The sequence below is a fragment of the Narcine bancroftii genome, chromosome 4 (assembly GCF_036971445.1).
Source record: "Narcine bancroftii isolate sNarBan1 chromosome 4, sNarBan1.hap1, whole genome shotgun sequence".
NCBI classification, from domain to species: Eukaryota; Metazoa; Chordata; class Chondrichthyes; order Torpediniformes; family Narcinidae; genus Narcine; species Narcine bancroftii.
The window spans coordinates 284,927,967-284,943,206 of NC_091472.1; the positions used below are offsets into that span (position 1 = coordinate 284,927,967).

At 37.3% G+C, this 15,240-nt stretch overlaps 1 long non-coding RNA gene across 1 annotated transcript; it reads left to right on the forward strand.

The window, feature by feature from the left end:
- Nucleotides 1-137: 137 nt before the first annotated feature.
- On the forward strand, nt 138-12,928 carry LOC138760149 (uncharacterized). The gene is made up of 5 exons (XR_011355468.1): nt 138-289; nt 4,815-4,935; nt 6,836-6,998; nt 10,057-10,152; nt 12,452-12,928. It is a non-coding gene; the product is annotated as an uncharacterized lncRNA (long non-coding RNA).
- The last annotated feature ends 2,312 nt before the right edge of the window (nt 12,929-15,240 follow it).

Sequence of the window (15,240 nt, forward strand, 5' to 3'; positions counted from 1 at the left end):
AGAGGTAAAAAAAAACTCATAATATTTGGTTTTTACTTTTAGACCTGCTCACAAAATGGACAATTAGCAAAATTTTATTTAAAAAAAAAATCAATTGAATTCAATAATTTCCTCATGGAAACATTTTCCAGGCTTACGCAGCAACTCAACATCCCAATGCAGTCGAAACACAGGAGAAAGGAATTGCTGACACTTGGATTGAGATCCAGCAACAGGACTGAGAGTGGAGAGGGAAAATAGTCAGAGCAGAGAAGAGATGAGACAGGCCAAATGGGCAAAGGGAATTGAGGTAAGAGACAGCTAAGAGGATGATAAGCAGGAACTTGAAGACCACCAGTGCTGAAATTTGATATCAGAAATTATAATGATAAGGAGTGATAATGGGATTCATTAGGGAGAGGGGAGAAGTGAAAGGCAGATGGAACCAGATGGAGGAAGGCATCTGATGGGTGAAATGGTAGGTGGATGGAGTAGGGGGATAAATAAGATGTGGTTGGTTCATCTCAGGTCATTGGAAACTATCTACTGCCTTTATTTCATCACTATTGATGTGAACAGAAGAATGGGTTCCCTTGCCGCCTCCTGAAATAAACAAATAAATAAACAGACAATTAATAGATAAATATATAAATATATAAAATGGTCAAGAAATAAACAGATGAGTAAATAAATAAGTGGACAGATAGAATGATAAATAGATAGATGGATAGATAAATAATGTTGGTGGATACATGGATAGATAAACTAATAGATAAATAAGAAGAAACAAAGAAAGAGAATATAAGAGTAGGGATATGATGTTGAGGTTTTATAAAGCATTGGTGAGTCTTCACTTGGAGTATTGTGAACAGATTTGGGCTCATTTAAGAAAGAATGTGCTGACGTTAGAGAGGGTTCAGAGGAGGTTCACAAAGATGATTCTGGGAATGAAAGGGTTATCATATGAGGAACATTTAACACCTCTTGGCCTGTACTCTTGGGATTCAGGAGAATGAGGGGTGATCTCATTGAAACATTTTGAATTTTGAAAGGCATTGACAGAGTAGATGTAAAAAGAGTATTTCCTCTGGTGGGAGAGTCTAAGAACTCTACAGGATTGATGGGCATCCACTTAGAATAGAGATACAGAGAAATATCTTTAGCCAGATGGTGGTGAATCTATGGAATTTGTTGCCACTGGCGATTGTGGAGGCCAAGCCACTGGGTGTATTTAAGGCAGAAATTGATTGGTTCTTGATTAGCCAGGGCATCAAAGGAAATAGAGAAAAGTCTGGTGAGTGAAGCTGTGAGAGAGAATGGATCAACACCTGATTGAATGAAAGGGTAGACTAGATGAGCTGAATAGCTTATTTCTGTTTTTATGGTCTTATGGACTTGTCAGCTCCTAACAATGATCAAGGGTATTTGGACCCCTAGTAGGGGAGGAGATGTGCAAATGGAATTTATGTGGCACACTCATAAAGTTGACTTGTTTGAAATTCTCAGCTATTATGAACATGGCCTTGGGATACTTTGATTTGAAGCTGTTACTGGAGGTGAATAGTTCATCCCGTGGCAGCTACACGTTCACATGTGGTGGTAACGCAGATTGCAGTCAGTAAAACTAATGTGAATTCTTGCAGCAGGTAGTGAGGTGGAACTTCACCGTTAGGTATTCCTGATCCAGAATCCAGAAGCTCACCAGGTCACCCATGTCCGAGCACTGATGACATTGAGGAAGAGGAAGACACCTCCACCTCTTGCCTTTCCTGAAAATGCTATGCAGGCCATCCAATGGAATAAGAAGCCTTCCAGTTGTTCAACACAGAAAGGAGTGGATGGTGTAAGTCACAGCTCAATGAAGCACACCACCCAGCAAGTCCCACAACTCCCTTTGACATGCAAGTCCTGTTTCAAGAGTCCCTTCTGTGTTTTACGCTCAACATTCTCTGCCATATGTTGGTAAATTCTGGCCCTTTCTCTCCCACAACTCTGGACATCACTTTGCCTAATGTGCTGGAGTCCACAATTCTTCTTCGTCTTCATCCAGATTCATTCTTTCAACCAGCGGTTGATTTGTACTCATGTCCAGGAAGGATCAGAGATCCAGTTACCTCCAGGATCATGATATTCTGAGGGACTCTCCTCACTCTTCTGCCTAACTCCAGGCTCCCACATTTCCATCTAAACCTGCTCCTTCTCCTGCCTGACTCAGCCTCCTGAAACCTTTCCAGGACCACCTCATGCTCCTATCCATCCCTCAACTCCCAACATCTGTTGACTCTTTCTCCTCCTTCTCCCACAGCAGTTTACCCCATAGACCCCACCCTACACTGACCTTAGATCCTATGCCCATCCCCAACACTACACACTCTTTCCTCCTCCTGCCTTTCCCCCTACCCAACCTCCACCCTCCTCCTGCTCTCCTCCCTTTTTTTAAAATCCCACTGTGCCCCAGATCCAACACTTCCCAGTACTTCACCATCTTCGCATCTATCCCTAATCCATGACCCCACCCACAAAGAGCAGGCGACTGTCTTTTGGATCATAGTCTTCATTTCTTCAGGAGACTTCCTCTCCTCACCTGTCAAACATTTTGTGCCACCAATGAGTGCTCCCATTTCTATCTCATACCCAAAATCAATGAACAGTGCTGTCCCAGTAACCCATTGTTCCTGCCTGCTCACCCCACTGAACGTAACCCCTTATATCTCGACCCTGTGCTGGCTCCTCTTGACCACTTCATTCTCACTACATCTAGGACATCTCTATCAATTTGACTTCTGCCTCATCCACACTCAGGATGTTCAGTCTTTATAAAAGCCTCCCCTCTCATTCACCTGGCTAATATTTTCATAATCACAATTCATTGTCATGAACATGTCATGAAATTCATTGTTTCACAGCAGCATCACAGGTGCAAACATTTACATAAACCACCTGAAAAATTATTCATAAAAAATAGTACAGGAAAAGTCATAGTAAGGCAGTGTCTTATGTTCATTATTAATTCAGGAATCTGATGGCAGAGGGGAAGAAGCTGTCCTTGTGCTGCTCAGGGCTCGTCTTTAGGCTCCTATACCTTTTTCTCAATGGTAGCAGAGTGAAGAGGGCATGGCCTGGGTGATGGGGATCCTTGAGGATAGAGTCTGCTTTCCCACTCCCACTCCCTACAAAATAAACCAAGATGCAGTACCCCTAGTCCTCCCCTTTCACCTCACTAGCCTCCACCTCCAACAAATCATCCTTTGTTATTTTGTGGCAGCTGTAACAGGATCCCACTACTGTCCAAATTTTCCCTCCACACTGCTTTCTATCTATCTTCCACAGGGACCAACTCCTCCCACATAACTCTTCCCCCCCCCCCCCCCTCACTGTGACAACCTGCTCCAGTCATCTCTCCCCTTCCCTGCCCACCCTGGCATTTCCCCTGCATCCACAGCTGGTTCTTACACCTCTTCCCCCACCAATAACCAGGAAACTAAACACCCCTTCCAGGTGGCAAAAATATGAAGGCACCTCCTTCATCCTTGTTTACTACATTCAGTTCTCCTGATTTGTCTTCATTTATGTCGGCACAGCCAAGTGCAGTCTAGTTGACCAATTACTGATGCAAACCTAAATCCACAATGGCCATCCTCAGCTCCCAGTTTTATGGCATTTCAATGCTTCTTCATACTCCCATGCTAACCTGCCCATCCTCTGCCTTCTCCAGCTGAAACATCGATAATTCCTTTCCGCAGAGATGGTCATGTTCCTCCAGTTGACGGCTTGTTACTACGAATGTGGTTGACTCGTGAATGTCTATTGGCATGGCCAATACAAGCCATAATTCTAGGGGCAATGCAGATTGGGCAACTTAATTTGACCTTGCCATTGACCCCCTCATCCCCAAAAATCAGAATAAATAAAACAAAAACAGGACAAGCAAGATCATTCTTCTGAATCAAGCTGAACTCCATTCCAGGGAGTGAAAATTGTTCATGGCAAGTATGGGCGGCAGACCTGCATCACTGAAATTCAAACCATCCTGTTTTAATTGCAACATAATATCATTTTGCAAAAGGACTGCAATAGGTCTGACTACCAGCTGGAGAGATGAAGTCTTTGAAGACAGGACAAATCGGGAACAGTGATGCTGTGGAGGTGAAATTGAAGAAAATGGAAAACAAAAGTGGCAGATCGAACAGAAAATTGACCGATAAGGAATTAACATGCCGGTAATGTATGTCTCCCCAGGAACTTTTTGGGAGGTATGTCCCCCAAGTCTGTAGAGCCTAAGACCACGACAATAATTCTTGCTAACCTAGTTGAATATAATTATAGATCTATTTTTTTCACAGTTTATCTTGGGTTTGTTGAATCGTTCTTGATGAATCACAAATGAGTATGTTACCATTTTCATTGTAATAGCCAATACTGTGATAAAAGGATTTCAACTTTAATTTAAATGCAATGTAAATAATCAATAGAAATGACTATGGAATATTTTATAATATATGCTGCTTAACCAAAAAGCAACAGTGACACTCGGAGACTGAAAAATAGGTTTTATGAAATAGAGTATGAAGATGATGAATAATATTAGCAATGGGATTTTGCCCTACTCCATTATAGTAAATAAAAATCAGACTTAGGTGGATGAACAAAAGCCAGAAAAATGCAAATGTAATATCCTGCAAATATATTCTTGTCATGAGGCTTCATTAATAAGAAAAAAAATTCACATTAGGAATCACATTAGAAATCTTGAAACAAAATATCCCTGTGGCACTATTCAAAAATAATTCAGAAATGATGTAATCTGTAATTAAATATTCTTTTCTGTTTTGCAGATAAAGGTTCTGTACTGTGGTAGAAAATGTGAATTACAAGCATTCAACCAGCCCATTAGTTCAGTATCTACAGAATCTTTCATTACCCTTGGATTCTTGCTGAAAGTTGGTACTCAGGATGGTAAAAACATACAAATTATTACTATTCTGCTTTTGTGATGTTTGATATTAGGATAAGGCAATATTACACGGTTCACTGCTTTAAGAAAACTGAATAAAAAATTTTAATAGTGTCAAGAAGCTGGTTTAAGAGTAGCATTTAAATAAATAGTCAAAGTATTTAAATACTTAAAACTACTGAACACAAGAAAGGATGGGTAGGAGCTGGTCACCATATCCCATCATGCCTGCCACATCATTCATATTTGGTCTATACTGGCCTAATCTCCTCCCCTCTGCCCATTCTCCATAACCCTCAACTCCTCCATAAACAGATATAATGGTCTGACTTCCATTACCCTCAGAGAACACAGAGATTCACTCCTCTCTGAAAGAATAAATTTCAATGTATCTCCCTTTTAAATGACTGTCCCTTATTTTGTAGCTCAGTCTCCATGTTTATGACTCTTCCACTAGCAGCAACATCTCAACATCTACTTTGTCAAGATCCCTTAGGATCAAGTATATATGCATGCAGACACCCCGCATTCTTTTAAACTCCAAGAAATACTGGCACAAACTGACTCTGTGTATAAGATCATCGTTTTGTCCCAGGAATTAGCCTGGAAAATCTTCTTAGAATTGCCTCTGATGCTACTATATCCAATTTCAAAAAAGAGGATCAGAACCATCCCCAATATTCCAAATATGTCCTCACCAACATCCTGTACAACTGCAATAAAATTTCTCGCATCTTAAACTCCAATCAAGGCCAACGTGCTGTTTGCCTTCTTAACCATTTTTGGAACTGTTGAGTAACTTGTGGGTCATTCACTCATTGTGGTCTCTCTCCTCTTAGGTAATCAGCCATCTTTCGCTTCTTCATGCTCAAATACATGACCTCACACTTCCCCGCTTAAATCCACTCTCCAGATGTTTGCCCAGTCACTCAATCTATCTCTGTTACTTTGCAGAATCATAATGTCCTCATCATAACTTGTCCTTCCACCTTATTTCCATATAATGGGCAGTCTTGAAAACCTCAAATTATCCTCCATATTGTTAATGTTATTAGTAAACAATTAAGGCCCAAGAACTGATCCTGGGATACTGCACCAATTGCATACCTCCAGCCAATACCCCATTCATTCCTAAACTTATCTCCTTTTCACATTGGCTTACCGGTAAATTAGCAGTTCAACGAACCACTTCAAAATAGCATTTTTGCCATTCATACTGGACTAATGTTAACCAGTTCTCTGCGCCCTTTCACACTCACCACCCAACATCCCAGAGCAAAGGGGTGTCTATTTTCCATCAGTGAAGTCCTACATAACCCCTGTCCCTTTCACAATGAGCTAATCAGTACCCCGATTCAAAATGAATCGGCGTTGATGCAAACTCCCAGCCAGTTCATCCCTGGGGCGATCTGAAGCCTGCATGCCAATTTGCGAGTGTTCACACTGGCACATTAACCAGTAGATTGGCAGTTAATTACTGGGTTGATGTGCCAGTGTGAATGGGGCTTGATGGCACATTTTCAGTTCTTGCTAAAACACATCCTCTAATACCTTGGGCTCTTAACATGGGCACCTCTTTTGCAAATGCACAATTTCTGCAGATTCCCCTTTATCAACTTTCCACATTGCATCCTCAAAGAATTTGAGCAAATTTGTCAAACATGATCTGCCTTTCATAAAACCTGATGCTAAGGAATGAACTAAAGAATTCTACTGCATGCTTTTAAAGCAAGTAGATTGATAAACTATTTATTAAGATACCACAAAATAATCTTTGACCATTTCATAAATATTTCAATTTGTTTTATGTATTCTGCTCTGAAGATATAAAATAAGATGGGGTTTCCTATAATTTGTTAAGTCGTGTCTTGGATGCTTTATTTTGGATTTATTTGATTTCAGGTATTGATTAAGATCATTTACCAAACTTGAGTACAGCAAACAAGTTGATTCAAAACCAAGCAGAGATTATGGCTTGAGAAAACCAAGGTTATTAAAAGACAACAGCATAAATGAAAGTGAGATGATTTAAAGTTTTTTTTTCTTGGAAGTATCACTTTTCCAGGTAGGAAGATGAAATGCAGTATTTTCTTAGTTTAACTGCATTTTCCCTGACAGTGTGTAATCTGGAAAATAACTTCCATAAATCTTGCCTATCGTGAGAGACAGCTACTATAGATGTCCACTGTTGGACATCAATGAAGTCTTGAAGCTGTTGCTTCAATTGTCTGCGTCAGCACCTTGTCTCTACAAACATCTGCAGGTCATCTTACTCTTTTAAAGGAAATATATGTTATTTTTTCCATCCATCTCCCTCTCTGTTCGAGCTGCTGTTGCTCATTGCAGTTAAGAGCCATCTGCCGCAAATAAAATTCAGAGTATTTGTAAAATGTGCACCAGCAAATCCTATTAGCCTCCTGCTTGTTTTAACTAGTTTAGCTTTGTCAGTCATTATTTTAGAAAGAGACAATGTTTAAATATCACTAATAAGAGACTGAAATCATCTTTATAAATATACATTAATGTTACACATCAAATATTGATTATGATCTGATGCATTAAAATATTCTAATTTTGTCTAAATAACTTTTGTTTTTGCCACCTTATTTTGATAATCCATAAAACCACCATGAAAAATAACATTTCCATCTGTTTCTGTCTCATCTGGTGGGTGCAGTGCAAACATATGGGGGTAAGTATAGGCACGCGAGTTCACATAGCATTCTTAATAAAATTATAACTGCAGAATGTTTCAGATGGATCTTTCAAAATGTTAGACTTTGTGGGCAAGGATTTCCATGTAAATGAACATTAATGACATTTAGCGTGTGCAATAGCATTTGAGATCCACAGGGTGGTAGGATTTTCCTAACTGTGTTTTTGGTCATTCTGTGTACCATTATCTTGTGCTTGAGAATGTGCTAGCGTCACATCATGAAGAAGAGCCACACCAAGATTTTCAAATAAATAAGTGAGATCTGAAATTTGTATATTTATTTATAGTCAAATATCTTTTCATCCAAAACTGTTGAACTTTTCTTATCATCTAATAACCAATTTTAATGTTTCCAGGAAATGTATATACTTGAACTGAAAACATATTTATTCCCTTATGTCAGCATTGTTGCCTTTTAAAGTGCCAAATGTTCTTTTAATGGGGGGGGGGGGTGCAAATTCACTTAAAAATTAATTAACTTTAAAACTTCTGAAAATCAGACAATATTAAATGATTCTTAGAATATAATAGTCCTGCGGAATGCTTATTTTGTGATAACCTTCATTCCTTTACTGTAAAGTTAAATGAATTATATAATTTTTTAAACTTTATTTAAAACTTTTAAAAACAACATAAAATCAATACCAACAAAAAAAAAGTTTTTATACAATAGAATAATAGTAAACCACCCCCCCCTCAGACAGCCCCCTCAAGGGGAGACAAAAAAAACATATACAATATTTTAAGATATTTCCAAACCCATATATTCTAAATATGATGACCATATTTTAACAAAAAAAGAATAATTATCATGTAAGTTGTATGTTATTTTCTCCATATAAATACAAGATCTCAATTTGTTATGCCAACGAGCTATATTAATCTCTACATTGTCTTTCCAAGTAATTGCTACACATTTTCATGCCACAGATAATACCAAACCAACAAATGCTATCTGAAACTTATCCAACCCCAAACCAGTCAAAGAAACCATATAACTCAACAAAAAAATCTCTGGATCCAATGGTAATTTAATTTTAAATAATTTCTCCAAAACCACCTAACTTTTTCCCAAAATGGTTGTACCCTGATGCAGGTCCAAACTACATGCAAAAAAGTTCCAGTACTTAACCCACATCTAAAAAAAAAGATCCGAATTACTAAATCCATATTTTTTCAATTTCTCAGGAGTCAAATAAAACTGATGCAAAAAATTATAATTAACCAAACCATATCTTACATTAGTCAATTTAGTTGCCCCTTCATGACACATAACCTCCCAATCCTCTTGAGGTATAACATAAGTTAAATCACTTTCCCATCTATTTCTAGATTTCTCCAAAGTTGGAATCATTTACAGGGATTGCTGGTAGAGTTTTGATGGTGAATTGTAAAATCTTTGCTGAACCATGGACATTGTTGAATATTTATACACCTAATGTGGATGATGATCGATTTATACCTGAGGCTTTCTTAACATTAAATCAGGCCAATAAAAATATTTTGGTTGGAGGGGATTTTAATTGTGTTTTGGATCCATTACTAGACAGATTTCCGAAAAGTATAAGGAAATCAAAGATGGCGATACAAATGGGATCTTTGATGAAAGATTTGAATTTAGTTGAAATTTGGAGGAGAATAAATCCGACAGAAAAGGACTTTTCTTTTTATTCATCTAGGCATGATTCATTTTCTAGAATAGATTTGTTCTTGATTTTGGCACATTTGCAGGCTAGAGGAATGCAGGCTGAATATAAGAGTAGGGTTATATCGAATTATTCTATGTTGTTTATTTCTTGTATAGGTCCTGAGGTGTTGCAATCAACTTACCTGTGGAGATTTAATGTAATGTTACTGAAGAAACCAGAGTTTATTACTTTTGTTAAGGATTCCTTTATTTTTGGCTGAAAATACTAATTCAGTTAGTAGTAATTTTGTAATGTGGGATGCCTTAAAAGAATATTTGCATGGCCAAATTATTAATTATTCCATGAAAGTTTTAAAAAAACAGCATTTGGCGGGAAGTTTGGCATTGGAGAAACAAATTATTGAGTTGGAAAAAGAATTTCAGAAGGTTACAGAAGATAAGAAAGCAGCATTAACTAAGTTGAAATTACATTATAATACTTTACAAACATATCAGTATGAGTGATTAATTCAAAGATCTAAGCAACATTGTTATGGATTGGGCGAGAGGGCTCATAAGGTATTAGCTTGGCAATTAAAAACGGAACAAGTATCGAGAACTATTAATGCTGTTATAAAGAATTCAATAAACCTTCAATTACCTATAAACATCAGGAAGTCAATGACCAATTTTATTCATTTTATCATAAATGTTATACTTCTGAGGGAAATCAGGATGATGGTTTTATTGAATCCTTCTTATCTAAGTTAAATTTTTCAGTTTCGGGGAAGGAAGAGATAAAGGAATTAGAAGCTCTGTTTACAGACTTTGAGATTAAAGAAGCTATCCAAGAGATGCCAAATGGAAAGTTGCCAGGTGATGATGGATTTTCAGTGGAATTTTATAAAGTGTTTTATGAAGATTGATTTTCTATATTTATGGACGTGCTGCAACAAATAACTGAAGATCAGTCATTACCAGAATCTTGTTCAAGTGGATTAATTACAGTGATTCCAAAGAAGGATAGAGACCCATTGAACGTAGCTTCGTACCGACCAATTTCTTTATTAAATGTGGATTATAAAATAGTGGCTAAAGTACTGGAAAATAGACTTGCTAAATATTTACCTCAGTTGGTACAAACAGATCAAACAGGTTTTATTAAGAATAGATGTCCATCTGACAATATTCATAGATTGAGAACATTGATCAATACATCGAAGCAGCATCCCAACCAACCAATGGTGGTTGCGCTTGATGCAGAAAAAGCATTTGATAGGGTTGAATGGAAATTTTTATTTAAGGTGCTGGAGAAGTTTAATTTCGGCCCTCTTTTACTGGTTGGGTTAAGGCATTGAATAAAAATCCGATTGCTAGGATGATGATGAATGGCCAAACTTCTTTGACTTTTAAATTATCACGATCAACTCGTCAAGGTTGTCCATTGTCACCAGCCTTGTTTGCATTGGTCATTGAACCATTAGCTCAGGAAATTCGACAGAAAATGATAAGGTTAAAGGGATAAGAATTGCAGATGATGAATGTAAGATTAATTTATTTGCTGATGATGTATTGATTTATCTGACACATCTAGAACATTCTTTGAAATATTTACAAGAAAGTTTAGTTCAATTTGGGGAGTTTTCTGGGTATAAGGTGAATTGGGATGAGTGAAATATTGCCAATTATGGAGGGGGCTTATGAAGAGTGTAAAAATATTATAAAATTCAGATGATCTGATAATATTAAATATTTATGGGTAACTGTGAATGCAAATTATCAATCTTTATATAAATTAAATTATGTACCTTTATTGAAAAAGATTAAAATTGATTTGATTCAATGGAAGGATCTTGCATTAACATTAATAGGTAGAGTAAATTGTATTAAAATGAATATTTTTATCGTATTCAGTACATATTTCAATCAATTCCATGTTTACTTTCAAAGGGTTTTTTCAGGATTTGAATAAGGTAGTGAGGAAATTTTTGTGGAAGGGAAAACTAGCTCAAGTAGCTTTACAGAAATTGACATGGAAATATGCATTAGGTGGACTTCAGTTACCTCACTTTCAAAATTATTATGAAGCTGCACAGTTGAAGTTTGTTAGTAGAATGATGGACATTAATCAGCCTAGTTGGGGAAAGGTGGAGTTATCCTGTATTTCTGAATTTGATGTTCACCAGTTTATACATAAGTGGAATTTGAATTTATTGCAGGGACATTTATTAAAGATATGGGTTAAAATAAATGATGTTATAGGAACGAAGGGTAAATTATCAATTCAAACTCTGTTATATCAAAATCAGCTTATTCCTTTTTCAATGTTTAATAGGTATTTAAAGATATGGTATTCTCAGGGTATAAAAGTGATTTGGGATTGTTTTGAAGAGGGACAGTTTCTTTCATTTAATCAATTGAGGGAGAAATTTGGTATACCAGTAAATTCTTTATTTGTGTATTACCAATTTAGAGCTTTGATAAGGAATAATTATGGTAAAGAGAGGCGTTTACCTGAGTTAACAAAATTAGAATCTTGATTTCCTTTATACCAAAGAGAGGTTTTATTTCAGATATGTATTGATTGTTACAGGAAACTATGGATAAAATGATATGATTTTAACATAAATCATAATCAATGGACATCAATTCCAACTTCAAATGTCCTACATCCAATAAGAATATGTTTTAGAAAATATTCTTTACTACTATTTTGACATCTGGCAATTTTTATTTTACTTTCTACAAGTACAAATCGCTACAAATTGCTACTGAATGTAAAACTGGAAAACAAATATGAAAATTCTCATCAAACAATCATTAATTTTAAATGTGTAATGGAATACTGAAACTAAATGAAACTGAGGAGTTTGGAGAATATCGGGCGAGCTCAAACACATTCATCCTCATGTTTGCTGCCTCTACTCGTCCAATGACTGATTTTTTTTTGTGGACCTGTGGGCTCATTTGAGTTCTAGAACTTGCTGCAACAGCTGACCCACAAGGTGAAGTGGTAAATGAGCTGTAACTAGGCCTCAGGTAGCATTCCCGAAGCTCTCCCCAAGACAATGATGTTAACAATCTTTTTGCCACTTATTGAAACTGTAAAAAATATTAATGTTAGTTGAATTGGTAAATAAAAAAATAACTATTTATTCTTATATTTTCAATCTAGATCAGTGACCTCATTCAGTGAAAGGGGTTGTGCAACAAAAGCAGAGAGCCTGAACATCAAGTGTATCTGGCCCCTCAGATAATCACATTGAGTGTATGGCTTGTACTCAGTGCTGAATCTGTGCTGGCAACTGAAATTTAGCTCATTGCCCTCTTGTGTTGCAATGTATGGGCATGAAAATCAGCATCAAGTTTACCCATAGGCAACGCTAGCAATCTATGGATCAGGAAGCAGCATAAGCCAAAGAAATATAGTTCTCCAAAGATAGACAAGAAATTTCTTCAAAAATAATGTGACGCTATATTCTTTCCTTTCAAAGCTCCTTGTTAGAAATGCATCCATTTAAGTAATAGTTATTTTATCTATTTATAATATTTAATCAAATAAGATGCAGGCCAAAGATAATCTTTGTGATTGATACAATGATTCAGACCATCCATTCCAAGAAGCATAAAATGAGGCAGTCCACCAGATGAAAAAAATGCATGTTCTCCATATTGATTGTCTGTTGTCATATACTACACATGATAATAAATTGCTTAAAATGTTTTAGGCTTGCCAATGTAAAAGAATTCAAAGATAATTACCATATTGCCATGAAAACTGTTGAAAATAGGCAACTCTCTCAGAGTTCAACTGTATTGAATTAAAATTGTTTTTAGATCAGATTTGATTCAACTTTTTTGTCATCGTGCCAAGTAAAATACAAAGCCAATGAAATACAATTAGCTTCCAACCAGAAGTTAAAAAATAGTGCATATTGTGACAGAGTATATAGAGTATATAGATAAGTTTTGGGAGATAAATTGGGAAAGGTTTGTTAGAGTAGGTTACATACAAACACTTTAAAACAGATCTTATTTGAAATACTGGAGTTCTGCCCAATGCTAGACATATCGGGCCCTCACAGCTTTTGCAAGAGCTTTGAAGAGTGCTCAAGAGACTTCACTAATGGATTGTTGTTTACAAAAGGCAAAAAATGAAAGAGCTTGTTGGAACTTGCTGTTCTGAGAGGGTCATGTGGTTTTGCAAGCAGAGTGAGTCAAACATGCTTTCTCTCAGAGAGTCAGAGAGAAAGAATGAGAGAGAGAGAGAGAGAGAGAGAGAGAGAGAGAGAGAGAGAGAGAGAGAGAGAGAGAGAGAGAGAGAGTTCAGCAGCAGCCACTGGGACTGGAACAGGACAAGCTGGAGGAAAACCCCCATTTTAAAGACGGGTTGTGAGTTCTTATAGTTCAGCCTGGTCAAAGCCCTTGTGGTTCATGCAAGAGGAGAGGACTGGCTGTCTAATATTTCACTTAGAATAAGTGGCTGAAGTGGCTGATGGAAGTAAAAGGAATAACCAATCTTTCTCTCTGAAAACCAACAAGAACCTTCCAGAGCGGCAACCATTTACCTTGCAAGCACCAGAGTCTGGTGAAATGTATAAATGTTAAATTCTGTGCACAGTAAAAGAATTGCCTGCAACCAGTGAACTTGGAGGAATGAGAAGTGAGATTGGACTGTGAATCAAAGAACTTTTCTGAACTTACACATACATTACATGCACGTGCACATAGAATTAGGAGGTTAAGTTAGGTTAAGTAAGTTAATAGTGATAAGTTAAAGTTTGATTTTCTTTTCATGTTTCAAGATCATTAAAAGCAACTTTTGTTTAAGTAACCATTTGTCTTGGTGAATATCTATTGTTGCTGGGTTTTGGGCTCGTAACATTTTATACAAATAACTATGTGCAAATAAAAACAAATGCATTCAGCAAGCAAACAATTGTAAAAGTATTAACAGTACAATGTGAGTGCAGTACCACTCAGAGCTCTCTTTTAAGGTTCAGCAGGGTCACGGCCCCAGGGTAAAAAAAAAGCTCTTCTTAAGCCTGTTAGTTTGAGAGCGAAGGCTCATGTGTGCCTGCCAGATGGAAGAAGAGTAAAAGTTCATAGTTTATGCATGATACATCCTCGATGATGCTCTTCACCCTACCCAGACAGCATTCCTGATACATGTTTTCAATGGTGGATAATTGGGCATTTTTCACCACCCACTGAAATACTTGACAGTCTGAATCAAGACAGTTGCCATACCACACTGCGATGCCAGTGGTACAGCATTAAAAATCCATCAATTTCCTGGTACAGTGGTGTACTTTCTTCATGCTCCACGGGAAATTAAGGCACTGTTGTGCCTTTTTGATCAAGATGGAGGAGTTCAGGGACCAGGTGAGATCATCAGAAATGTGGACAGCAAGGAATTTAAAGCTTCCCCCACAACTCCATTGATGTAAATAGGGGCATGAATGTGGCTTCCAGCATGCCTAAAGTCCACAATAATCTCCTTGGTCTTCTGAGTGTTAAGTGCCAAGTTGCTGTCAACACATGACGCAGCCGGGTGCTGGACCTCCTCCCTATAGGCCATCTCATCATTCCCTCTGATCAGGACATCTGCGAACTTGATCATGGAATTAGAACCATATACAGGAACATAGTAATAGGTGAAAAGGGAATACAGGAGAGGGCTCAGCACACAGCCCAGGGGCACGCCAGTGCTCAAGGTGAGAATGGAAGAGATTGTCTAACTTAACAGATTAGGGTCTGTTAATCAAAAAGTCCAAGGTCCAATTGCAGAGGGATGAGCTGATAACCAAGCTGACGAAGTTTGGCAATCAGTTTGGAGGGAATCACAGTATTGAATGCTGAACTAAAGTCAATGAACAGCATTCTGATATAAGTTGGAGCTGTCCAAGTAGGTCAAGGCAGAGTGAATTCCCGTGGAAATGGCATTCTCTGTCAGCTATTGGT